We start from the raw sequence: 8,973 nt of genomic DNA on the forward strand, positions 1-8,973 counted from the left end.
AGATGTAGTTGGTCATGGTAACTAGGAAGAAGATTGTTGGTTCAGAATCTGTTGGGCATCAGGAAAGGTAGTGTTCAATAGTGGTAAGGCCATGGGCATTATGGGTATTAGTGTACAGGGAGGTGGCATCAATAGTGATGAGCAGGGCACCGTGTGGTAAAGGAAGAGGAACCATAGAGAAATGGTGGAGGAAATGGTTGGTGTCTTTTATATAGGAGGGTAGGTTCTGGGTAATAGGCTAAAGCTGTTGGTATATGAGAGCAGAGAGCAGCTTGAGAGATCACCTCTAAAAGTTCTACATCTACATCTACATGGACACCCTGGAAATCACATTTTAAGTGCCTGGCACAGGGTTCATCAAACCATCTTCACAATTCTCTGTTATTCCAATCTCATATAGCATGCATAAAGAACAAACACCTATATCTTTCTGTACGAGCTCTGATTTCCCTTATTTTATTGTGGTGATCTTTTCTCCCTGTGTATATCAGTGTCAGCAAAATATTTTAACATTCAGAGGAGAAAGTTGGTGATAGGAATGTCGTGAGAAGATTCCGTTGCAACAAAAAATGCCTTTGTTTTAATGATGTCCAGCCCAAATCCTGTATCATTTCGGTGATACTCTCTCCCAAAGTTCACAATAATACAAAACATGCTGCCCCTCTTTGAACTTTTTCAATGTACTCCATCAATCCTAGCTGGTAAGGATCCCACACAGTGCAGCAGTATTCTAAAAGAGGATGGACAAGTGAAGTGTAGGCAGTCTCCTTAGTAGATCTGTTACATTTTCTAAGTGTCCTGCCAATAAAACACAGTCTTTGGTTAGCCTTGTCCCCAACATTTTGTATATGTTCATTCCAATTCAAGTTGTTCGTAATTGTAATTCCTTCGTATTTAGTTGAATTTATGTCCTTTAAATTTGACTGATTTATTGTGCTACTAACATTTAATGGATTTATTTTAGCACTCATGTGGATGACCCCACTTTTCGTTATTTAGGGTCAACTGCCTATTTCTGCACCACTCAGATGTCTTTTCTATTTCGTTTTGCAATTTGTTTTGATCTTCTGATGACTTTATTAGTTGATAGACGACAGTGTCATCTGCAAACAAACTAAGATGGCTGCTCAGATTGTCTCCCAAATCTTTTATATAGATAAGAAACACTACCTTGGGGAACGCCAGAAATCACTTGTGTTTTACTCAATGACTTTCTGTCAGTTACTACTAACTGTGAACTCTCTGACAGGAAATCACAAACCCAGTCACATAACTGAGACAATAATTCATAAACACGCAATTTTACTACAAGCTGCTTGTGTGGTACAGTGTCAAAAGCTTTCTAGAAATCTAGAAATACAGAATCAATCTGAAATCCCATGTCAATAGCATTCAACACTTCATGCGAATAAAGAGCTAGTTGTGTTTCACAAGAACGATGTTTTCTAAATCCATTTTGACTCTGTCAATAGACCATTTTCCTTGAGGTGATTCATAATGTTCGAACACAATATATGTTCCAGAATTATGCTGCATATTGACATTAATGATATGGGCCCTTAATTTAGTGGATTACTTCTACTATCTTTCTTGGATATTGGTGTGACCCGTGCAACTTTCCAGTCTTTGGGTACAGATCTTTTGTAAAGTGAACAATTGTATGTGATTGTTAAGTACAGAGCTAATGCATCAGCATACTCTGAAAGGAACATAATTGGTATACAGTGCGGACCAGAAGACTTGCTTTTATTAAATGATTTAAGTTGCTTCACTATTCTGAGGATATTTACTTCTATATTACTCATGTTGGCAGCTGCTCTTGATTCTGGAATATTTTTCAAACACTCAAAAAAAGTTGACACTCGGCGCCCTGGCTGCAGGGAGCAGCTGTAAATGGGAAATGCCTTTGCTGTCACTCCCATCAGCCACCGTGCCGAGTGCCAACTTTGTTTGCACATACAATACTTCGTCTTCTTTTTTAAAGACATTTCAGAAGGCTGTGTTTAGTAACTCTGCTTTGGCAGCACTGTCTTTGATAGTATCTTCATTGCTATCATGCAGAGAAGGCCTTGATTGTTTCTTGCCGCCAGCATACTTCACATATGACAAGAATCTCTTTGGATTTTCTGCCAGGTTTTGAGACAAAGTTTCGCTGTGGAAACTATTATAGGCATCTTGCATTGAAGTCTCTGCTAAATTTCGAGCCTCTGTAAAAGATTGCCAATCTTGGGGGTTCTGCATCTGTTTAAATTTGGCATGTTTGGCATTCTGCAACAGTATTCTGACCCGTTTTGTGTAGGCCTACCAAGGAGGATCAGCTCTGGCGTCTGTTAATTTGTTTGGCATAAATCTCTCAATTTCTGCCAATACTGGTACTATTTCTCTGAATTCAAGCCACATCTGGTCTACACTTATATTATTAATTTGGAAGGAGTGGAGATTGTGTCTCAGGAAGGCATAAACTGAATTTTTATCTGCGTTTTTGAATTGGTATATTTTTCTTTTATTTTTGGAGTATTTGGAGGATAAACCCTGTGTTCACTAATCATTGTATTTTGATGCTCATTGTTAACTCAGGATTATTTGTTGCTAAGAGGTCAAGATACGTTTTCAAAACCATGTACTATTCGTGTGGGTTCATGAACAAACTGCTCAAAATAATTTTCAGAGAATGCATTTAGCATAATTTCGGATGATGTTTTCTGCATACCCCCATAAATAAACATGTATTTCACCAACATATTGAGGGTAAATTAAAGTCACCACCAACTATAATCGTATGAGTCAGGTACGTGTTGGAAATCAAACTCAAGTTTTCTTTGGACCTATCAGCAACTGTCTCATTTGAATTGGGAGGTTAGTAAAAGGATCCAATTATTATTTTTTCCAGTTTTCAACAATGACCTCTGCCCATACTAACTCACAGGAACTATCTACTTCAATTTTGCAACGAGATACACTACTTCTAACAGCAACAAACAAGCCTCCACCAACCGTGTTTAGCCTTTCCTTTCAGAACACCTTTAACTTCTTCACAAAAATTTCGGCTGAGCTTATCTCTGGCTTTAGACAGCTTTCAGTGCCTATAATGATTTGAGAATCAGTGCTTTCTATTAGCGCTTGGAGCTCTGCTACTTTCCCAATATAGCTACGACAATTTACCACTGTGATACCTATGGTTTCTGTATCTACGTTCTTCCTGTGTTCGGCCTTCACCCTTTGTGACTGAAGCCCTTCTCGTGTTTTCATGAGACCCCCTAATCTAAAAAACTGTCCAGTCCATGCCACATAGCCCCTGCTACCCGTGTAGCCACTTCCTGCATATAATGGACACCTCACCTATACAGCAGAACCCAAAACCCAACCACCTTTGTTGTATGTAACATTACATTTCTGATCAACAATTAGTACCAAGAAAGTTTTGAGCTCATTGAGTGTTACATTTGCTGAATGTAACAAATACTAAAACCTAAATATGAAAATATATTTTAAAAATAACTCAACACGTTTGATGCACCTAACAGTTATGCCGGTTAAGGCATGATAACATCACTTCATATCAAAACTGAAACAGCAGTCTGTGATCCTCCACTGGAAGATATTTAATCTTCCAGAAAGATTTTGGTAGCTTCTTTTACAATGCAAAAAGAAGTCTTACATTAATTACTCTCAAAGGGTGAAACAGGAAGTAGTGAGCAGTACAGAAGTCTACTGCACAAATTGGAATATATAGGACTCGGTCTTGTTTACAAAACACAAAATAATGTTTTATACAGGAACAACACAGGACATCAAGATGCATTAATGATGTGATCTTGTGATATTTCACACAAATCGCTACCACATATACTTGTGTCAGTATATAAAAATTGAGAGTTCTAAGCCAAACTGAGACCTGATTCATATCTATTTAAAAATTTGAAAAAAATCACAATTTTTAACATAAATGCAGCCCAATACCACAAATATCAAACACAACATTACTCTCAATAACAAATGAAACTAGACATTTTTACCATACTCAGTTTTCAACAACTAGTAACAAACTTTTCTGGAACTCAGTTTCTTTAGCTGCAGTTCTCAGTAGTTTAAAAGATTTCTCAAAAATTTATTGAATGCCTTGTGTGACCTGGTCTGAAAGGCAAAGCATTGTCATCAAGAAATCTACACATGCTGCTTCTAACATTACACAGTGTTTTATTATTTTCCCCTATATTTTTGTTAATATGACTATACAGAAGATTTCATAGTAAAATACTGGATTTTTGCAGTTTTAATGGAGATTTGTGTTTGACTTTGAATATAGTATGCTCCAGCCACAATAAAATCAAAATTTATTATATCAAGCCCAGTTATCTAAGGCAAACTTCAATAATCTCTAAGATGTTTATATTACTGATTTAGTGCATAATTTCATAGTGTATTTCCATAAATTTAATTAACAAAACAGATGCACTTAACAGTGATTTTAGTCATGAGTAGTATAGTTTCCTCAACGATTTACAACAGTCTGCCAACACTCAAAAAACTTTCTGGTTCTGTTGCTGTAGAAATAATGTGGTTTTGGAGTGAAGAACTGACTGAGGCATGTATGGAGCACTTTTACACGTGTAAAGAAGTTCGTTGAAAGTTGTTTGATAGAGAATGGAAAAGGTGCAAATCTGGTGGCACAAGGTCAAGTTACTAAGGTGGGTTCAGAATGGCTTCCCAACCTAACGCATGTATAGTCTTTTTTGTCAGTCTAGCAGAATGTGGGCTAGCATTATTGTTGATTAGCATTGCTTCACGTAGTCTTCATGGTCATTGTTCTTGGACTGCATCTGCAAAACATATCAATTGCTGACGGTAATGTCAGCAGTGATGGTTATATCTCAGAAGCAATTTTTAATACACCAGCCCTCACTGTTCTACCAGATGTGTGACATTATTTTTGTGGATATGGGCTAATCTTCATACAGTGAGTTACTGCTTTGTTTGGGCACAACTGTTCCTTTCTCTTCCTTATGTTAGCATAAAGATACCATTTCTTGTCACCAGTAATGATACAGGATATGAATGTTCAGTGTTGTTCATGAGCCAACTGATGATGAGTAAGCAGAGATGCACATATGGGCACCCCCTAAATTTTGTGATTTTGGCTTAGTGTACACCTGATTTTTTAACCTTCCCCACAGGATGCAAATGTAGCACAATGGTGGAATGATCACAGTTAACTGTGTTTGCAAGCTCATGTACACTGACATGCATCATTGATGGTTAATGGATTTAAACTACTTTCATAATACCCTGTAGATGTTCCTAAATGTGGAGAGTCACACATATGAAAAAGATCCTCTTTAAAACAGGAAAACTGTTTTCTTGTCATTCTCTAATCAGTGGCATTGTTCTCATACATGACTCAAACGTTTCTGGCCACCTCTGCTATCACACATCTATTGAACTGAAACAGAAGAATATGTCTGAAATGTTCCCATTTCCCCACTTGGCACCCTTATTTTCTAGCACCTCCACAGCTCCACGCACTACCTCCAAATGACAGAAAGGCAATATGTAAACTCAAACAATGGAATCTTCAGGTAGGAATATCAAAAATTTAGAAAAACATAGATAGTTATTACCATAAAATGGGGTCAAACCTAACAATAGTAACTTGTACCTACAACTAACAAAACAAAACTGTCCACATGCCTTGATAAGTATGGATAAGTTTTGACTGTGTACAATTCACAGCAGTGGAAATGGGACACTCACTGGAAATGATGGCAGTGCAACAAGTAACAGACTTCTTCAACTGTGTTTGTTCACTTCTTGCTCTAACAATTTTACTTACAGACTTTTTGAATTTTCTGTGATTGCCGATAACTACCACATATTGTTTTATATACATACTATAACACTTACTTTTATTTGTTGTATCTGCCATGAACTTACAAATAAGAGCAGAGATGTATAGTTATGTAGTAGCTGCATGGCAGTGCTTGAGGATACGGGTTTCCACAGAAGTAATTAATGGTCATGTTCCTTTGTAACTACTTTTTCCACTGAATTGTATTTTGATATGTTGCAAGTGTCAACACGAATATAGTCGAGGTATGCTGAACATGATAAAACACTGCACTGCAGACTAGTATGTGACAGTTATTCACAGCCAGGATGTCTCAGCATATGCAAGCCAAGAGAGTTGGCATCCTGGCACTTATCCAGTACGATGTCACACGGATGATGATGATGATGAGTTGTATTTCCAGAGGCCTGACCACCTCTGTGGCTCTCCAGATGCAGCAGGTAATTGATGCCACTGGTGGTTGGGCCTTATACTAGCAACATCTCTGATGTGAAACTCTCACTTTGTACTAATTTGATACAAGTGTATATTTGTTAATTGAAAATATACATGATGTCATTGTATTTTACATTTTATCTATTGAATTCATGCTACCTAACAATACATGTAAATTTGAAAAAAGCTGAAACAAATCAGTTCAAACAGATATAAAAGTGGTGTCATATTATGCGACTATTGGAGAAAATGTTCCAGCATAACCAAAAGGGCCGACACGAAGATGAAGAATGGAAGAGCAGAGAAGGTTGTGAGACGAAATCATCCAACAACTTGCTACCGACTGGGACTACACCATGGCAGGAGCGGCCTCTTCAAGAAGAGCCTCGGCCACACAGTAGTAGACTGGCACTACCGGAACAGTTATTAGTGTTCCATACCCATTGCTTACATGGACAATGCATGTGACAATCCACTGTAAATACCAAGTTTGGTATTGTGAATTTTCTTTATTGCAATAAAACCATTCATGTGATTTGCTTGAATTGCCACAGAGGAGCATTCCCTTCATAACTCAGTAGCACCCAGGTCTGGAGCAACTGAATCACATTCTCCACCAGGGTTTTGACTACTCTTGTTGTGCCCTGAAATGAGTGGCATTCTGCCATACACAGTGGTATTATGATGTCCACCAAACCTACACAATATACTCATCTATCCCTACAAAATCCCTTCTCCCAACCCCTTACCTCATGGCTCATATTCCTGTAATAGACCCTGATGCAAGACCTGTCACATACATCCTCCCACCACCACCTACTCCAGTGTGGTCACAACCATTACCTATCCCATCAGCTACCTGTGAAAACAGTCACATGATTACAAGCTATGCTGCAAACATTGTGCTGCATTCGATGTGGATGTGACAACCAACAAGCTGTCTGTCCACATGAATGGCCACTAACAAACTGTGGCCAAGAAACAACTGGACCATCCTGCTGCTGAGCGTGCAACCAAGCACAATTCTTGATTTCAATGAGTGCTTCACAGCCTGTGCCATGTGGATACTTTCGCCCAACAACAGCTTTTCTGAATGTGCAAGTGGCAATTCTACCTGCAATATATCCTATGTTTCTGTAACCTTCCTGGCATCAGCTTTCATTAGTCACTGTCCTGACCCATCTAGTCCCTTCCCTGTTCCCATTCCAGCTCTACAGAGCCATCTATTCCACCAATGCACCCAATCTTTTTACTTCTCTCCTTTTTGCTACCTTCCCCTCTCTGCCCTGCTCTCCGGCTAACCTCCAGACTGCACCTAGCTCCCCTACCCTCTTTCCACCTCATCCCTGCACACTCCCCAGTGGAACTTCACCACCCCCACTACTTACTGTGCTATCCCTCCCCAATTCCATCCCAGCCTCCTCCTTAAACCCACCCAGTCGCCTCTATCATCATGCGCTGCTGTCGCTGCTCATAGTCTGGCTAAAGCTCCCAGAGACTGGTCATGTGTGTGTGTGTGTGTGTGTGTGTGTGTGTGTGTGTGTGTGTGTCCATCATCTATTTTTGACAAAGGCCTTGTTGGGTGAAACCTTATTGTCTGACAGTCTTTTTGTTGTGACTATCTGCAACTCAGCATCTCTGTTGTATGGTGAGTATCAACTACTTTTTCATAATGTTGTTGAATCTTTCAATACTGTATTAGTTTCCCTCTGATAGATTATGACAAGCATAAGTACAACAAAATTGGGTTGAGCCTTGAATTTCTATCGCTAAACATGATTTTATAGAATAGGTTAGCATGAAATCACTACTTTGGTTTGTTAACTACTATTTCATATAACGTTTGTAGTTACCTCTGTATATCATATAATGGCTGAAGATAAAAACATAGAAATCTGTGGACTGATGAGAATTCACATAATGATTTTGTGAATTATACAAGATCAGATACCAAATATAGAATCTTGGAATATTAAAATACTAGTTATTAACTCCCAATGCACTGCTCCCCTGCAAAACACACACACACACACACACACACACACACACACACACACACACACACACACAGAGAGAGAGAGAGAGAGAGAGAGAGAGAGAGAGGGAGAGGGAGAGAGAGAGAGAGAGAGAGAGAGAGAGAGAGAGAGAGGGAGAGGGAGGGAGAGAGAGAGAGAGAGAGAGAATACAAACATTTATGGAATGTGTATTTGTAGGACTGATCAGACTTCCAAAAATAAAGAAGTTTTGGAGCAATAAATCCAAAACATTAATTCTAACGAGATGCAAAAGGAATCAGCATGTAAACTCACAAGAACAAAAGTAGCTTTCAGTGATGGACTTGAGATAACAGAAGAATATTTCTACTGGTTGCAAGATTCAGGCACATTAGGCACAGAGCTGTTCAGAAACAGGCTAAATTCATTGACACAGATACAAACTGGTAACAGGCTACTGTAACATAGAATATGTCTTGAATTTGCCATTTATATACTGATATTTTACATGTACACTTAAATTATCAACTATAAAGTTAAACAGTGAAGCAATTATCAAAAACTGTACCCGTTACTGCAATTGGGAGGTAGAGATACACAAAACATGGCCTAAATTTGAGTAGAAAGGGGAAGGACAAATTAATTGAACACTTTGAAGAAAGTGTATGAGTGGGATGGGGGAGGGGCCACAAGCATACA

At 38.6% G+C, this 8,973-nt stretch overlaps 1 long non-coding RNA gene across 1 annotated transcript; it reads left to right on the top strand.

Annotated features, from left to right (window-relative positions):
• The first annotated feature begins 5,085 nt into the window (after positions 1-5,085).
• LOC124551298 lies at positions 5,086-6,825 on the top strand. The gene is made up of 2 exons (XR_006967803.1): positions 5,086-6,285; positions 6,539-6,825. It is a non-coding gene; the product is annotated as an uncharacterized LOC124551298 (long non-coding RNA).
• Positions 6,826-8,973: the final 2,148 nt, after the last annotated feature.

The sequence above is a fragment of the Schistocerca americana genome, chromosome 9 (assembly GCF_021461395.2).
Source record: "Schistocerca americana isolate TAMUIC-IGC-003095 chromosome 9, iqSchAmer2.1, whole genome shotgun sequence".
NCBI lineage: Eukaryota > Metazoa > Arthropoda > Insecta > Orthoptera > Acrididae > Schistocerca > Schistocerca americana.